Raw genomic sequence first — 19,759 nt, forward strand, 5'->3', positions numbered from 1 at the left:
GTCATTGTGAATAGTGCACTGTCAAATGGTGGTTATCCTCTTCTGCTCAAAGCTGAATTTTGAAATCAGTAATAGTCTATGCGTTTATGTGTCTTAACGTTAGATTTCATATTTCTGACATTATTTTACTTTTTTTGTTCATTCTGTTTTTTATTGAACTAAGAATGTCTAGTAAAATACCTGTAAATGAAAATATGAGAAAGAATCCGACCCAAGTTATCTTTTCAAACTTTAGTACTTTCGCCAAATCTGTTAAATTTCACTAAAATAAAACTTTTATAAGCCTTACTATTAACCGTATAGAAACCTATAAAAAAAATTCTCAATTTTCATTTATATTCTACATTGGGACCTAGATCCCCTGTTTCTTTTTCAATGCGTAATCCTAGTTAGCCTTCCAATGTAGGCTTGACCTGAAGCTTCTGTACTGCGATGCTTTATTTATTGAGAATATAAATTATGATATTACAGTAAATGAATAAATAATGGCGTGAAAGTACAAGAGAATGCGTGCAGCCTTTATCTTTGAAATAATTAGACATTATAAATATTGTTACCTTAGAAGTGTTATGACCTTAGCTTTTTATAGTACTTACATGCGTAAAGAAAGTTCCTTTTGAAAAGGTCCCGGTTGTATGCCAGTGATTAGGGTATTATTTTTGCTTTTAATAGTATGTTATTAGTATTTTTAAGGGTTTTATGGCTTTAAATTGTATTTGAACCTCTATGCATTAAGACGATGCCTTTTATCTTTGTTCTTTTGTTACTGGATAAAAAATAAAACAGCGTTGAAATTTTTTTTGATGGAAATTTCACTTATGTTTGCTAACTCAAGGCTCGAATAAACTACTACTACTACTAACAACTCAACGCTGCACCAAGCCGCCTGAGGCCAACATAGTTACAGCAGCTCGTCCTCCATCCCAATCTATTCAAAGCCTCCCCTTTACAACCCCCCAGGAAGTTCCCATTTCCTTTAAATCTTTCTTTATGACATCCTCCTATCCAACCGGGGACGACCTGCTTTCTGTTTAGCCCTAGACGGTTGGCCAAAAAGGACAATCTTTGGCAATCTGTTATCCTTCATCCGCAGAACGTGCCCTAGTCTTCTCAACCTTTCTCTCATTATAGCCCTAAAAAGCGGGATTGAACCACACTTTTCATACAGCCTACTGCTTGAAATACGGTCAGTCAGCCGGGTACCCAGAACAATCCGTAGGCAATTTCTCTGGTAACATCTGGCAAATCTTCACTCGCTTTTCGGAGCACCCATGCTTCAGAGCCATATTTGACCACTGTCGTAGCTTCCAATATTGTAATCTTGGTTTGCAGACTTATTTTCCTATTCTTTCAAACTTTTTTTTAGCTGTGAAAAAACACCCTGAGCCTTGGTTATTCTACTTTTAACATCTTCACTGCTCCCGTCGTCTTCGCTAGTAATACTACCAAGGTAAGGTGAAGCGGTCCACCGGATCAATTTTTTCGTTACCCAACGTCACCTTTTCATTTTCACTTATTCCTAGCCTTAGTGACTTAGTCTTCTTAAAATTTATTTTCAAGGCTATTTTAGCACCTTGAACTCGCAAAACCTCTAAAAGTTCATTCTCTTTTGCTCAAACTTTCATCTAGGATGCTTAAATCATCAGCATAATCTAAGTCCAGAAGAGCTTTTCCCCTCCAGTTGCTTCTGTGGTCTCCCATTGTCTTTCCTGTGCTTCTTAAGACAAAATGAATCAAAATGGTCCATATAAAGGGGGATAGAAGACAACCCTGCTTAACTTCTGATTTAATATGAAACCAGTTGCTAACGTCATTTCCTACCTTAACTGCCGCAGGGTTATTCTTGTACATAGTACCAATCACTTTAATGTATTTGTTTGGTATACCATACAAGGATAAGACCTTTGCTAAAGCTCTTCTATCAACAGAATCTAACGCTTGCTCATAATCTATACAACTGAGGGCCAAAGGTTTTTGATAACTCAGGCACGTCTCAATCATTAACCTAAGAGTGAAAATTTGGTCGACACATCCTGTACCTTTTCCAAAACCGCACTGTTCTTCTCTTAAAGCTTTGTCGACAGCATCTCTCAGTCTAAAAAGTATCATATTACTAAATAATTTGCAACCTACAGAGACCAGACTAATGCCTCGATAATTACCAAACTCACTCTTTTCACCTTTCTTCTACAGTGGTTTACTTAAGGTTTTCCTAAAATTGCTAGGTACTTCCTCTTTCTCAAAAACCATATTCATAATCTTCAGTAACGTATTTCTAACCTCAGAGCCGCCATATTTAAGAAACTCATTTACCACACCATCAGCACCTAGAGTCTTATTATTTTTTAATCCTTTTAGTACTGCCACAATTCTTCCTCACAAAGCAAAGCTTCCTTCACATCCAAGGTATCACAAACATTTTCATTTTCCTCTATATCTTTTCCTGCAACTCTATCTCGGTTTAGCATATTCTCAAACTGTTATGCCCATCTCTCTTTAACTCTTTTCTTATCGCTAATTGTGGCCCCGTTCCTATCTTTAACTCGAATAAAGCTAATTATCAATCTACAAAGTAAGACAAAACTGACCTCCGGTGCCAAAGATACATGAAGTGTTTCAGCTACTGTGATCTAGAGGTCAAAGCTACTGAATAAAACATCCGACCAATTCTAACAGGGCAAAAATTATTTGCTTTACGCTTGCCCTGGAATTAAAGAATCCCAGAAATACGGTATGTGTCGCAAATTAGTGTTCAAAGAGATGTAGTGCACTCATCAAACCGTCGAATCCATATTGATGAAAGACTTCTTTTGGAAAAGTCTTCAGCTGCTCTGTTTTGGCATTCTCAGTGTGAGAAATGGCGTCAGAATGTTTTCCTTTAAGCACAGCTTAATTTTGGGATCAGTCAGAAGTCGTAAGGTGTTAGATCTGGTGAACAATACGGACAAAAATGAACGCCTTTTTTTCTGACAAAAACCGACTGACGGATTTTTATTCCCACTCCGGAAAAAATTTTTGTCCTCAGTCGACTCATTTGCAAAACATATAAATACCTTGCACGGATCTATATGTGACTACTTTCTTTGTTGAGCTTTCGAATAGTAATTTGTCACTTTGAACGGACTGTTTTCGAAACTTTTTACACATTTGTTTCTGCTTGCGAATGTAACAGATGTCTTGAACATTGCTTGTCCTCTATCAACTCAGTTCTACTTTAAAATCACTCACACCGATTGTAAAAAGTTTTGAGGATTACAATATTATCACCATACACCAATTTCACGTTTCTGAATTCCTTTGGTAGTTTTTTTTTTTTTGCAACTTGAAACTAAAATCATTTTTCGCAAATTGCACGTTTTCGATGACGAACGAAAGAAGTGGGAATCACAATCATACACTACCGTCACTGACACCGATTGACGAATCGGAAATTATTCTAACTTGACGCTGCCTGGCCCAACAAGTGAGGCTGTGGGACACATGCCATGAAATGGCTGTAGCATCAGCAGCTGCTGCCAAAGAAATTACTTACTGTATGTTTTGATCACATCTCGTACATATAGTACTTAGTACACAATACCAAAGTACATGGTAATAAGCTGCTAATGACCCACCAAAATTTTCAAGTAGGAATTTCTAAGAAATGATTGAATAAAAACTTCAACTATTTTTTGAAAAAAAACAACCCTCACTTCTTGTAGTTTTTTACTTTACAGAAACCCAAAATATCATAAGTGATCCTTTATGGTGTCATTAGTGACTATGCACATGGTGATTAATTGCAACTGTGACTACGATTTGGTAACAAATTCCTATTCACACAGGTCCAGTTAGTACGCATTATAACAATCTGTGTGAGTGGCAAAAATTTTAGCCTAGGTACTACCCTGGCTACGCCCAAACCACGTCTGAATGGTGTGCTGTCGACCTTAGCGAATGGAGGGAGATAACGTATACTGTGAACGCTTAAAGGGCCAAGTTACCGCAGGGAGGTAACAAAAAAACAGTATGTCATATAAACACACAAAAAAAAAAATTTATTGACAAGAAACGAAAAACAAGAACAACATAAAACAAGAAAACAAGAAAAACAAGAATGGAGATATAATATTATATATATATTCATAAGAGGTGACAAAAACCATATGAATTCTGTATGAAAAACAAGAAATTATGTGGAATGAGAAGATAGTGATTAACGAGAAATAAAACCGGATATCTTGGCTATATGTACCTCAGTGAAATACAAGAAAAGAAGCTAAAACAAAGAAACCAACTGAAAATCTAATTACTAATCCAGAAGATCCTGGACAAAATAAAAGCAAACAAAAGAAAAATGAAACAAAGATAAATAAGCCTTAGCTTGATAACTTTCAAAAATACTTATAATTTTTTTCTTGTTTTTCGCATGATGGAAAAGCAGTGTGGTCTTCGTCGTTAGTTAGGTATTTCATGTATGCCATACATAAGCACTTAAGCACATAATTTAAGGTGCTTATATTGAAAAGCTAAAAAAAGTTCATAAAAGTGTTATTTTAGCATAAAGGGCAACATTTGGCCTAAAAGTGTGGAAAGTGTAAAAGACCCCAAACAATGTCAAAATTGCACCAAAAGTGCTGCTTTCGCAACGATTATTCTGACTGAATAATGAATTTCATTTTGTAACTGATCGAAAATTAATTTAAATTACCGTACGAAAAAAAAAACGAATCGCTTTCGTTTTTTTTTCTTTCTACCATTTCCATTGGGAATACTATGATTGTTTTTCATGAAGTTTTAGAGCTTTAGTTTGTTAGTACCCATAATTTTTCGGACATCAACAACCCACCTTTTCTATACCCGCATTAGTTTCAAAAGTTAAACACGATCAAGCATTTTTGCCAAAATATAATCCATGACGGGATCGTGGGAATAGAGGAAAACATTGAAAAACAAAAAAATACACAAATTATAGGAAAGCGATAGATTATAGGACAAATTTTACTAATCCTAAGGATTTTTGAGGGGGACAGAGAGGACTTTTTACCGCAACTTTCAGGCACCCCAAACATGATTTGTTCTGGGGCTCTAACCCGTACTCCATGAATGGTATGTGCTTTGAATCAGGGGCGAATCTCCAGAATTTTTATTGGGGGGGGGCAAGAGGGGTCCATATCCGGAGAATCAAGGGGCATGGGATATATAATAATTTTTTCTCCACATCATTTGGGGGGGGGGGCAACTATCCCCTTGCCCCCAAACGACGCCCCCTGCTTGGATTATGTACGAAAAAGATCCTTCTAACGTTTTAATTGTTAAACTTTTACTGTTTTTAGTTTTACAGGCTTTTCTATCTGTTATTTTAATAGGGTGGTATAGACAAGATCAGTGTGTAATGTTCTGTAATTTTTATTTGGGAATTTAAAAGAGATTAATATTCATCATAAATAGCACTATCTGCGTTTTTAAAATGGTCATAGAAATAAAATATTATAGTTTTGGATTTGTTCTACAATTTCCTCACATACAAGTTACAGTCCTAGCTGAAAAATATTCAGATTCAATTGCTAGCCCTCACGAACAATTCGAGCTATCCATATTGATCCGGACTGATGATCAAAATCGTAAACATTGAAACGGAGCTCATGAAAATCTTTAAACTTCAAAAGCCCAACATCTGTTATCTAATGTATTGACTTTCAACATAAACAAGTAAGTCTACTTATTTCTAAATAAGGTAAAATTCTAGTTTAGCTACTTTTTGCTATCTTGGAAAGGGGTTAGGTTAGGAAAATGAAACTTTCAAGAATGGGTCTACATACTAAAGTAAGATTTGTTCCTGGAAGGTATTTTGGTAAATATCTACCAAATCATATTATTGAGTTAGGAATAAAGTGAATACACCATTTGATGCCTTTTTTTATGCTGATTACAAATATACTAAGCATTTCTATCAGAAATGAATTTCAGTCCCCCCCCCCCTATATATACCTAACCTAACCCTGAATTGGCATACAATTGCTTCTATTCAGTAGTTTGTTCACCAATACATATCTGTATACCAATCTTGTAGTAGATTATATCTCCAACTGAGGAACAATTGTGCCAGTGGCTTTCTGAGCATTAACAAACGGTTGGTGGTGTATATTGCTATTCACAATAAAGGAATACAGCTCTTGAAGAATGGAGAAGAAAGATGCCATTTGTCTCCAGTTCTAAATGCAATCACCCAATACAAGGTTAAGTCTATGAGCTTGGTGATTGCATTTGGTGAAACTGCTTTAATACCAGCTTGGATACCTGAATGTGGCTGCTCATGACACTGACTTGATATTTTCATAGAAAAATCAGAAAACAACAAATTCCTCCCCCCTTCTGGATGTCAAACAGTAAATTCAACCCCCCTCCCCACCCAAAATTTTCTTGAATTGACACTAATTGATAGGTCTCTTTTTTTTTTATGTTTGTTGTGCCTTTCTTATAAGTTGGGACAAGCCAAGTCCCCCCCCCATTAATAAGGCCTTTCAATTGTGAAGTAGAAATATTGGTCTTTGATTGTTGGTAAAAAAATTTTTTAGCTGTCCTATCTGTGTTTTTTCCATAATTTCATTTTGTTATAATCTTGTGTGTATAAGATTAGGTGCTGTCCTTCAAGATTTTTATCGATTCTTTTACTTTTCCTTTTATATAATATATTTTTTCTAATCTTTCATGAAATCATAAAAAAAATAACTGATCTGACATTATCACTTTGATTGGCTAAAAATTCAAGAAGCTAAATTTCAAGACAAATCAAATCATATTCAAGAACACACTCAAAGAAAATAAAGAGTACATAGTATGTATATATAGTGGGGATCACTGCCCCAGAATCATGTAACCAACATGTGTAATTTTGCTATAGATCTTGGGTTGCCTTGTTTTATTGTGATGAAAGTTGGGCACTGTGGCTTTTACAACAAGACAATATAAATGTGTCATGAAATAGGAATAATAAATAAATGTTTTTGGGAATGAAACTCACAATAGATTGTTGTGAAATACAGCTCTATTAGAAACGGATTTGTTTTAATTGAAAACACAATTTTTTCACACTTAAGATCAAATCAATATAATTGTGACTGCTGATTTGGGCCCCTCCCAAATGACGCCTCTGTACAGGGTATATATTTGCACATTAGGGGGTGGGGGCAAAGTTCATTTTTGATGCAAATGAATGTTAAATTTGGATTCAGGATGCAATTCTGACTATAGAGGTAATTTTAAAATATACCCTCACCCCCTTAATGTGCAAATATATACCCTGAATTGATATATATAGGGGTTGAAGTAAAGTACATTTTCAGTGCAAATGTGTATAAAATTTGGATTCAGGATGGAATTCTTACTATAGAGATAAGTTTATTTCTTAGCTACCTGAATAGTCTGTTAATATAAACCTTACCCAAAACTGATAACTGAAAATTAGGCTAAAATGTTGTTTTGTCAGAATTTCCATTCAATTTCCATAGGAAATTAGAAGAGGGTTAACATAGAAGCTTGCCAATACATTCCTAGATTGTCTTTTTGGCCCTGGATTCCCTACTGAAAGTTTCATTTTCCTAACCTAATCACTTTTTAAGATAGCAAAAAGAAGCTAAACTGGAATTTTACCTGAAATAAAATTAGGTTTGATGTAGCCTATGTGAGATTCTTTAATGAAAATTTTAAATCCAAAAGAAAACATGAAAACAAAGAAATTATTACTTTATAACATCCAGAATATTTCTACTAATCAGATTGTTTGCATTGTCCCTATGTCAGTTATGGAATCTTTTATGTACAGACCAAAATTAGCACCATTAATTCCTGTTTTTTTTTTTTGGCTCTGGCTCTTTCAAAAGTGATCACTTTTCCAACAATGCACCCCACGTCCCTGATGGCCCCAGATATTGCCCTATAACATATTTTTCTATTGTTTTGCATCTCTTGATGCTTTGTACAGGGTCTGTCCCAAAAGTTCAAGTAATGATATTTTTCCACTGTCCCATTGTGCTTGTGCATCACAAACTCCTGGGAGGAATAGTGGTGGGATGTTTCAGTTAAAGTGAGTCATATTACTTAGTTCCCTGTGGTAAAGGCAGAAGTTCTCTTTGGTTGAAGTGCATTTTTAAACAATATTTAAAATAGTGATGGCACAGAATATAGAGTAACTGCACATAATTAAACTTTGTGTCAAACTGGGTAAGAGTGATGAGTATATGGTTGAGATCCTTCAGCAAGCCTACAGAGATGATGTAATGTCCCAGAACAAAACTTTCAAGTGGCACAGGAGGCACTGGATAGGGAGGAGAGAGTCCATCAATGATGACAAGTGCTCAGGACACCCATCGGCAAGTAAAACTGACAATACAGTTAGAAATGTATGGGAATTTTTAAATTGTGGTTGATAATTAAGTTATCATGTGTTAGCTGACATGAGTAATACACCAAAAGCAGTGGACTTGAAAGACCTCACCATGGACACCAGAAGGGGTAAAAGATCCTTTGACCACCTGTCTACAAGAGGGTTTGATACCTTCTAGGAATCCTACAAGGTGTGAGTAAAACAGTTCTAGAATTTTACTCCTCCCCCCCCCACAAAAAAAAATACCACCCCTTGGAATATAAGGCTTTCCAAATTTGAGAATTTTATTTGAGTTTTGTTTTTTTATTTTCTGTTGGGGGAATGGATTTTGATACTTGTGTATTATGTGCCACTCACTCAAGTTTATGCTGTGTAAAAATCGAGAACAAACCAGTTTCTTTGTTAGTTTCTTTCAGCTTAGCTCAAGACAAGACAAAGAGAAGTGACAGAATAGATAGGAAGTACATAATTTGGGGTATATATTTGCACATAAGGGGGGGAGGTAAAGTATATGGACAGTTTGAAGTCAGAAAACAATTCTCACTTCACAATATACAGAATAATTGTTGTACCTAACAAATTTTGCATGCAGACCTGCTATACTTTACCCCCCTTCCTAATGTGAAAATATATAGCCCAAATTTGTTTCTAAAGTAAAAAAGAAACCAGTTTGTTCTTGAGTTTTAAACATTGTAAACTTGAGTGAGTTGAGTATAATACACGAGTAGTAGAATTTTTCATGGAGAGAGAGCTGAATTTCCTGGTATTATTTAAAAATGATCAGAAATTGAGTTAAAAAACAAATTTTTTGAACTGAAAGTAAGGAGCAACATCAAAACTTAAAACAAACAGAAATTATTATGTATATGAAAGGAGACCCTTCCACAAGACCTTGCTCTTTATCCCAAAGTTTTGACTTTTTGTCTTAATTCTTTAAGAATGATTCCTGAAACCCAATGACCATTTAATTAGAACAATAAGCTTTGTTTTAAAATTCTATAAAACAATCTTTAGCATAAAGAGCGAGGTCTTGAGGAGAAGGCAACCCCTTTCATATATATAATAATTTCAGTTTATTTTAAGTTTTGAGGCTGCTCCTTACTTTCAGCTGAAAAAAATTATTTTTTTTAAAATTTAACTTCTGATCATTTTTAATTAATACCTGAAATTCCAGGAAAAATTCTGGTAGTTGTGTATTCTATGCCTCTCATTCAAGTTTACAATGTGTAAAACTTGAGAACAAACTGGTTTCTTTGTTACTTTAGAAACAAATTTGGCCTATATATTTGCACATTAGGGGGAGGGGGTTGGGTGGGTAAATATTGTGGGTCTGCATGCAAAATGTGTTAGGCATAATTATTCTGCATATTATCAAGTAAGAATTGTTTTCTGACTTCAAACTGTCCAAATACTTCACCCCCCTCCTTATGTGTAAATATGTAGCACAAATATATTCTGTCACTTATCTTTGTCTTGTTTTGCACTAAGCTGAAAGAAACTAACGACGAAACCGGTTTGTTCTCGAGCTTTACACAGTGTAAACTCGAGTGAGTGGCACATAATACACAAGTACCAAAAATCCTTCCCCTCATGGAAAAAAAAACTCAAATAAATTCTCAAATTTGGACAGCCTTATTTTCCACAGGGGGGTATTTTCGAGGGGAGGGGGGGGGGGTATTTTCCGCGTTTTTTTTCTTCTGGGGGTATTTTCCGGGGGGGGGGTAAACGCTGGCCAATGGATTAAACTTAGGAAGAGGTGCATCAGGTTGGAAGAACAATATTTTGAAAATTGTTAACTCATTTGTATGTTTATGTTGAATAAATGATTTTTTTACAACAAAACTACCAGAAATTTTAGGACAAACTCTGTATTTCTTTGTTAATGGGTTTCCTGGCCCATTAAAAGTATTTGCCCACCCTTATTGCAAAATAATTAAAATGTTTTTTTTCCGAAATATGGATTATAATGGAAGGAAACACCATAGTCTGATTAATAGAAACATGCTGCATATTATAAAGTAAGAATCTCTTGGTTTTAGCTTTTTCTTTTAGTTTTGTATATATCCTAAGGCTATATCAGGCATCATTAGAGGGGGAGGGGGTGATGTGCATTGTCAGAAAAGCAAATATGATATTTGGGAGGGGTATAAAATATGGAATCTAATGGTACCACTTTTATTTTATTAGTAGGTTTCCTTTAGATATGGCCATGCACTAGAAGTTTGCCTGATTTTGTTCTACTTGTGGCAATGCTAATAAACTTGAGATATGAAAAGCCAGAACCATATTTAATATTGGATATATTTTGAAAACATAATATAGGCCTACTTTACCTTGAAAAAGTGTTTTGAAGAATTTGCAGCTCATTTTTGCTTGGAAACAGTATTGAATTAGAAATTTAATGGTATATATTTCTTTTTTTCCTTGGTCTATCCAATTTGTGCCCCATACTTTACGTTTACCCTTTTCTTTACTTCCATGTTTGGTTAAAGTTTATTACATGACAGAAATCAGATTAAGAAAAAAACAAAAATATACCATACAATTTTCCATTTAATGCTCTTTCCAACTATACTACCTGCTGCTGTTGCAATTGTATCTCAGCCTGCCATCCCTTATAGGCCTAGGGGTAAATGTAACCCTTGGCCATATACAAAGATTTGCTGATTTTATATGTTTGCCATTGTCTTTTGTGCTTCTCATCAGAAATTAGTTCATAACACCAAATAAAGTAAATTTGACAAGAACAAACTCAATCACAAAGTTTTTGCAAATAGCCAAGGGCTAAGCTATATCTGGCCTCATTAGGGGGGAGTAGGTGGGATGCAATTGTGACATCAATGAAAATTATATTAGGAAAGAACAATGAGTAAAGAAGCTAATAGTATATTTCCTTTTTTCCTATCTGATATCTCCCTATAATAAACCTTATCTCTATTTTCATAGGCAGCTTAAGTAAAGAACGATGTGGGCACAATTTTTTTTTTTATTTTTTTTTTTTTACCTGGGCACTTCGTATCAAAGGAGTTGTCGTAGAAACTTCGAAAAAGGCTCATTCGATTGGAAATTGGAGTGGCTAGTGCTCTCTTTGATAGTCGAAAGTGATTGGAGGTCAACTAGCCCCCCCCCACACCCATCATTTCCCCAAACACTTCAAATAAAAATTTCGAGATAGCCATTTTGTTCAGCATAGTTGATTGCCAGATAGAGAATATATTTTTGAGGAGGACACTGCTCCACAACCCTCAGGGCAAGGATTGTAAGTTATGCCCTGGAGGCATATAAGGTTTTTATTGAAATCTTTGTAGGAGAAAATTGAAAAAGTGCTCATTCGATTGGAAATTCAAAGGGCGAGTGCTCTTTTTAATAGTCGAAAGTGATTTGAGGGCAACTAACCCCCCTCTCACGCCCACCTTTTCCCCAAACACATCCAATCAAAATTTTTAGATAGCCATTTTATTCAACGTAGTTGAAAGTTTTGGAAATCAGGTCTTTAAGGATGACGACCCCTCCCCACAAAGAACGATGTGGGCACAATTTTTTTTTCTTTTTTCACCCAGGCACTTCGTATCGAAGGAGTTGTCGTAGAAACTTCGAAAAAGGCTCATTCGATTGGAAATTGGAGTGGCTAGTGCCCTTTTTAATAGTCGAACGTGATTGGAGGGCAACTAGCCCCCCCCCACGCCCATTTTTCCCCCAAACACATCAAATCAAAATTTTGAAATAGCCATTTTAATCAGCGTAGTTGATTTCCAGATAGAAAATATGCTTTTGAGGAGGACACTCCCCCACAACCCTCGGGGAAAGGGTTTTAAGTTATGCCCTGAGTGTATATAAGAACGATGTTGGCACAATGTACTATATATTGTTTTTTCCATTAAAGATTGGTAGTTCACATAAAAGGGGTCGTCGCAGAAAATTCAAAATGGGCTAAGTTGACTGGAAATTGAAAGCTCTAATGTCGTTTCCCCTAGTCGAAAGTAATTGGAGAGGAGCTAGCCCCCTCCACGCCCAACATTACCCCAAGCCCAACCAAAAAAAATTTTAAGATAGCTATTTTGTTCAGCGTAGTTGATTTCCAGATAGAAAATATGTTTTTGAGGAGGACACTCCCCCACAGCCCTTAGGGCAAGGGTTTTAAGTTAGGCCCTGGGGGCATATAAGGTTTTTTTTATAGAAGGAGTTTTCGTAGAAACTTCAAAAAAGGCTCACTCGATTGGAAATTCAAAGGGCTAGTGCCCTTTTGAATAGTCGAAAATGATTAGAGGGCAACTAGCCCCCCCCCCCACCCATCAGTTCCCCAAACACTTCCAATAAAAATTTCGAGATAACCATTTTGTTCAACGTAGTTGATTTCCAGATAGAAAATATGTGTTTGAGGAGGACACTCCCCCACAGCCCTTAGGGCAAGGGTTTTAAGTTATGCCCTGGGGGCATATAAGGTTTTTAAAGAAGGCATTGTCGTGGAAACTTCAAAAAAGCTCATTCGATTGGAAATTCAAAGGGCTAGTGCCGTTTTTAATAGTCGAAAGTGATTGGAGGGCAACTAGCACCCCCACGCCCATCATTCCCTCAAACAAATCCAATAAAAATTTGGAGATAGCCATTTTGTTCAGCGTAGTTGATTTCCAGATAGAGAATATATTTTTGAGGAGGACACTGCTCCACAACCCTCAGGGCAAGGATTATAAGTTATACCCTGGGGGCATGTAAGGTTTATATTGAAATCTTTGTCGTAGAAACTTGAAAAAGGGCTATTTCGATTTGAAATTCAAAGGGATAGTACCCTTTTTAATAGTCGAAAGTGATTTGAGGGCAACTAACCCCCCTCTCACGCCCACCTTTTCCCCAAAGACACCCAATCAAAATTTTTAGATAGCCATTTTATTCAGCGTAGTTCAAAGTTTTGGAAATTAGATCTTTACGAGTAACAGCCTCTCCCCCCAGTGCCCTCAGGGCACGGATATTAAGTTGTTCCCTGGGGGCAAACAAAGTTTTTTACAGAAAGCGTTGTCGTAGAAACTTCAAAAGGGTCATTCAATTTGAAATTGAAATGCCTAGTGCCTGTTTTAATAGTTGAAAGTGATTGGATAGCGACTAACGCCGCTCTCACGCCCACCATTTTCCAAAACACATCCAATCAAAATTTCGAGATATCCATTTTGTTCAACGTAGTTTAACGTTCTGGAAATTAGGTCTTTTAGGATGATAACCCCCTCAGAGCCCTCAGTGCAAGGGTTGTAAGTTATGCCCTGGGGGTATATAAAGTTTTTATTGAAAGCGTTGTCGTAGAAACTTCAAAAGAGCTCATTCAAATGGAAATTCAAAGGGCTAGTGCCTTTTTTAATAGTTGAAAGTGATTGGATAGCGACTAACGCCCCACTCACGCCCACCATTTTCCAAAACACATCCAATCAAAATTTTGAGATATCCATTTTGTTCAACACAGTTGAACGTTCTGGAAATTGGGTCTTTTAGGATAATAACCCCCCTCAGAGCCCTCAGTGCAAGGGTTGTAAGTTATGCCCTGGGGGCATATAAGGTTTATATAGAAAGATGTTTTATAAGTCATTGGCAGCACGATCGTGCTGAGTACGGAAAGAAGCGGGACGCTCGAGAATAAGCCAAAAACCAGTGGCTAAATAAAGAGAAGAATACTACCCCACAACCCTTTGGTCAAGGATTTTAAGTTAAGCCCCGGGGGCACATAAGAAAGATGCTGGCACAATGTATTATTTATTAATTTTTTCCTTTAGAGCAGGGCACTTCGTATTGAAGAAGTTGTCGTAGAGACTTCGAAAAGCGCTCATTCAATTGGAAATTGGAGTGGCTTGTGCCCTTTTTAATAGTCGAAAGTGATTGGAAGGCGTCCAACACCCCTTCCACGCCCACTTTTTTCTAAAAAACAACCAATGAAAATTTTTGGATAGCCATTTTGTTCTGTGCAGTTAATTTACAGGTATAAGTTATAGTTTTGAGGGCAGTCCCCCAGTGACTTTACGGCAAGGGTTGTGAGTTATAGCCTGGAAGTACTTAAGGTTTTTTAAAGAAGGTATTGCAGCAGGAACTTTAAAAAAGGTTCATTCGATTCAAAATTCAAATGGCCAGTCCCCTTTTTAATAGTCGAAAGTGATTAGAGGGCAACTAACCCGCCTCTCACGCCCACCTTTTCCCCAAACACATCTAATCAAAACTTTGAGATAGCCATTTTATTCAATGTATTGTTGAGTTCTGGAAATTAGTTATTTGAAGATGACAACCCCCCCCCCTCGGAGCTCTCAAGGCAAGGGGTGTATATTATGCTCAGGGGCATATAGGGTTTTTACAGAACGCATTGTCGGACAAACTTCAAAAAGGGCTCATTTGATTGGAAATTGAAATGGCTAGTGCCCTTTTTAATAGTCGGAAGTGATTGGAAAGCAACTAACACCCCTTCCACGCCCATCATGTCCTCAAGCACATCCAATAAAGATTTTGAGATAGCCATTTTGTTCCACGCAGTTCAAAGTTAAGGAAATTGTACCTTTGAGCAGGACACTCCCCCCACAGTCTTCAGGGCAAGGGTTATAAGTTATGCCCTGGGGGCATATAAGGGTTCTAGTGAAATCTTTATCGTAGACGCTTGAAAAAGGACAGATTTAACCGAATACTCAAAGTACTAGTGCCGTTTTCGATAGTTGAAAGTGATTTGAGGGCCGCTAACTCCCCTTTCAAGACCATTAATTCTCCTAACAGATCCAATATTTTAGATAACTATTTTATTCAACTTAGCTGAAAGTTTTGGAAATTATGTCTTTAAGGATGACAACCCCTCCCCCCCCACAGCCCTCAGGGCAAGGGTTGTAAGTTATGCCCAGGGGGCGTATAAGGTTTGTATTAAAAGTGTAGAAATTTCAAAAGGGCTCATTCAATTGGAAATTGAAAGGGCTAGTGTCTTTTTTAATAGTTGAAAGTGATTAGAGAGCGACTAACGCCCCTCTCACGCCCACCATTTTCCCAAACACATCTAATCAAAATTTTGAGATATCCATTTTGTTCAACGTAGTTGAAAGTTCTGGAAATTAGGTCTTTTAGGATGATAACCCCCTAAGAGCCCTCAGTGCAAGGGTTGTAAGTTATGCCCTGGGGGCATATAAAGTTTATATTGAAAGTTGTTACAGAAATTTAAAAAGGGCTCATTTGATTGGAAATTGAAATTGCCCTTTTTAATAGTCGAAAGTGATTGGAGAGTAATTAACCCCCCTCTCACGCCCACAATTCCTCCTAAAACATCCAATCAAAATTTTCAGTTAGCCATTTTCTTCAACGTAGTAGGAAGTTTTGGAAATTAGGTATGTCACCATGACATCCCCCCCCCACGCACTCAGGGCACGATTTTGAAGTTATGCCCTGGGGTCATATGAGGTTTTTATTGAAAGGTTTGTCGTAGAAACTTCAAAAGGGCTTCATTTGATTTGAAATTGAAAGGGCTTGTGCCGTTTTTAAGACCTGAACATTATTGAAGAGTGAATACCGTCCTTCTCATTCCCACCATTACTCCAAGCACATTAGATTAAAATTTTGAGACTCTCATTTTGGTTAACATAATTGAATGCTTTGGGAATTCGGTCTTGTAAGACGACAACCACCCTAACAGACCTTAGGGTAAGGGTTGTAATTTATACCCTGGGGGCATATAAGGTGTTTATAGAAAACGTTGTTGTTTCAAAAAGGGCTCATTCGATTTGAAATCGAAAGCCCTAGTGCACCTTTTTAATAGTAAAAAGTGATTGGAAGGCTTGACATTTTTATAGTAAAGATCGAAGTGGGTATAATTAATTATTTTTTGTTGTTGTTTTTGTTTAGACCAGGGCACTTCGTATCGAAGGAGTTATCGCGGGAACTTCGAAAAGGGCTCATTCGATTGAAAATAGAAAGGGCTGATGCCCTTTTTAATAGTCGAAAGTGATTTGAGGGCAACTAATCCCCCTTCCCTCGCCAACCCTCCCATTTCTGCTCTTAAAATTCAACCAAATCAAAATAGCGTAAGTGTATCCAAGCTATTAAAGAAAGTAAACAGATTTTTTGGCGAATGGCATCAAGTTTTCCATTTCAGGTCAACTAGAGGAGGTATGAAACTAAATTAAAAAGTACTATTTGTGTACAGATTTTTAAAAGGGTGCATGTTGTTAAAAATTGCTGAAAATTTTTCTCCAGCATACAAATAGCAGGCCAAACTGTAAAGTCTTAAAAAACGAAAAGATTTAAAGTATAATTTTCTTTTTCCCTTAAAAGACTACATCAATATAAAACGAACAGAAATTAATTAAAAAAAAATTTCCACAAAATAAGTTGTTCAAAGAAAAGTAAAGAACTCCAATTAACAAAAAATGAGCAAAAATATGATCAAATAGTCTACCCAGTGTGAAACTACCATAAATCAGCATCGATGAATAAACGAAACTCGAAACGAACATAAACCATCCTAAATCACCGATTAAAATTCAAAGTGAGCGGATATTAAGCGACACTGGACTTGAAGCCCATTCTCGTACCCAATGTCAGAAACTCTTTTGTCTATCACTAATAAAATACGTATAACTGTTTATCATCAGGTTTATACAACTTCTACGATGTTCAGTGATCAAAATATCTAAAAAATATAAAAATATAAATGTTTTTACTTTTATCACTTTAATAAATCAAATAATATTAACAATAGAATCAATTAAAAAACAATTGAATTTTTAATATTCGTTTGAATGAGCCCTCTCCTAATCTTCTAGAACCGTTGGTTCAATACGATCACCCCTTAGAAAAAACAAGACAAATAAACACGCATCCGTTATAATTCTTGTGGCAAAAAAATATATATATATAGAATCCCAGATTTTTTCAGACGGAAGCTTGAAACCTCTACAGTAGGGACCTCTAATACGCCACATCTGAGGGTACAATTTTCATTGAGATATCTTGAATTTTTGGGGATGTTTTCCCCCTATTTTGAAAGTAACTGAAATTTTCTCAGGTTAGTGGCTTTTGATGGGTAATATTAAACTTAATAAATTTTATGGATTTGTAATTAGGATGAAAAGGCAATTTCTTTGATGTATCTATTGTTATCAAAATTCCTTTTTTTAGAGTTTCGGTTACTATTTGGCCGAGTCGCTCCTTGCTTACAGTTCGTTACCACCACAGTATATATAATTAGCAGTATGATCTTTCCCTATCTCACCCATTATGAAAACCTGGACCGAGGTGCGAGTGCTCCAGAGAACGTATAAACATAAGCGACATTGGATCTTTTCACGGGTAGACAAGTCAAATCTCTCTTGAACGCGAAACTTGGCTTCAACGTTGGAACTCTAATTTTGAAGAAGCTAATTTTAAATTAATTTATTCCAATACATATATGAAAATCAGTAATCATTAGTGCAATGTTATTATTAGATGTTTTTAGAAATTAAAAAAAGGTTTCGAAGTCTCAAGTTGGTTTCAAAGGCATTTTGAGAAAGTTTCTGCCAAATTACGTGTTCCAGGGTAATTGGACCGCTGATGGCAGATCAAATGAGAGGAGGTGTTTGTGCGGGCCGATATATAATATATATATATATATATATATATATATATATATATATATATATATATATATATATATATATATATATATATATATATATATATATATATATATATATATATATATATATATATATATATATATATATATATATATATATATATATATATATACTACGAAAACTTTACGAAAAAGAAAGTTTTTTTTAAAGAAAAGTAAAGGCAATATTAAACTTAAGATCAGTAGAAATAGAAGCCTACAATAACTCAAACTCAAAACGACCAGAAATTATTATTAAAGAATAAAAAGGAAAAAAGAATAATTGGTATGGCTGTAACACTGCATATAAATTTATATAAATGTATATACATTGGCATACTTGCTTATATAAGTAGTAAAATCGGGTTTTCCCAAAATATTCTCCCAGCCACACACTGTTAGCCATTCTGTTGCCCTGGAAATTCAAACCTAAAATTTAGCGGCTGAAATCTTGGAAATTTATAGCTAAAAATGTATTATTTCTTATAGTTTCCCGTTAGAAAAAACTCTTTATAATATTTTGGAAATTGTGCCGTAAAAGGTCTAAGATTATACTGAATCAGCAGTAAGAAATGCATTTTATTTATTTTCTGGTAAACAAACTGGAAGAATATTCTATAATAGGAGCTTTTCTAGGGTAAAGCCCCGTAAAATTTGGACCTGCCACTAAAATGTGTGATGTCCTTCAATTTTCTGAAAATTACCTAAGAATTTTATGAAAAACACTTCTTAACAGACGTTTGGTATTTTCTTGGATAGGGCTATTGTGGCAACTTTTACCACAGCAACCAATAATTAGAACCCAAGTCCTAAAATTGGTCTCAATCAGGAACCCTTATCGCTATCTAAATTCACAAAGTGCAAAGATTTTCAAACACAGGTTTTTATTGTTTAAAGTTCAAAAAAGGTCCTTCCTATTTCATACAAAAACACAGATTGAAAACGAAAATATTCTTACCTCGGCTCTCTGACAAAATAGGTAATTAGCCTTTTCAAGTTTCACAGGAACTACAATCTGAGAAAATAAATATCACGACGTGAAAAAAAAATTATAAACCATCTAGTGGCGGATCCAGAGGAGGGGGGCGAGGGGTGCCCCCCCTAAAGTAGTCTAAAGTAGTGTAATTTACCTAATTAACGCAAGTCTGCATTAATTAAACTTGCTCCTAATTTGATCCTATTTTGCCCCCCCCCCTAAAAAATCCTGGATCCACCCCTGAAACCATCACCCCTATTCCACCAGTTATTAGAAGAAAAAAAAATTCCTTATTTATAATCCCCTTTTTTATAAAATCCTACATAGGCCAATCAGTTGAGTCCACTGTTTGTAAATAATAGATTAAGTCATAATTTGTATATAAATTAAGTCATACCTGTGAGATGCACTGTTACCACTTATGCCGCATTTCACGGCATTACGCCGCGATTCTGAGAGAAATGCCGCATAAAGTTTTGATCATGCCGCACGCCGCGACTATGCCGCGAAATGGCTTTTTATACCGAATTTGTTCCCGTATGTAAAATTTGTCCAACTTTAAGTTTCTTATCTTTCGCAAATGTCTTTGTTGTATAAAATGGGGATTTCAAAGACGCGTCCGACTCGTTTCGCGGAAGTCGACTACGGACCTTAATTAATGACCCGTCGGCGGTCGGCAGCTTAACCCCTGGGAGGCCAGTGTGTTCGAAGGGGGTTGACTTAGTTTTGGGGGTTTGTGGAAACTTTGACGTTTGAGTTTCTCAGTTCATCTCATGACTTCATGACCTCTGTCAGCTCAGCCCAAGTGTTTTCAAGTTAG

The 19,759-nt window shown here is 36.0% G+C and overlaps 1 long non-coding RNA gene across 4 annotated transcripts in view; it reads right to left on the reverse strand.

The window, feature by feature from the left end:
- Positions 1–19,759, reverse strand: part of LOC148945337 (uncharacterized) — a 316,745-nt gene that overhangs the window by 134,939 nt on the left and 162,047 nt on the right. The window lies entirely within an intron of this gene.

This window comes from Artemia sp. Qi Xiang Cuo, chromosome 13 (genome assembly GCF_049724085.1).
Source record: "Artemia sp. Qi Xiang Cuo chromosome 13, ASM4972408v1, whole genome shotgun sequence".
NCBI lineage: Eukaryota > Metazoa > Arthropoda > Branchiopoda > Anostraca > Artemiidae > Artemia > Artemia sp. Qi Xiang Cuo.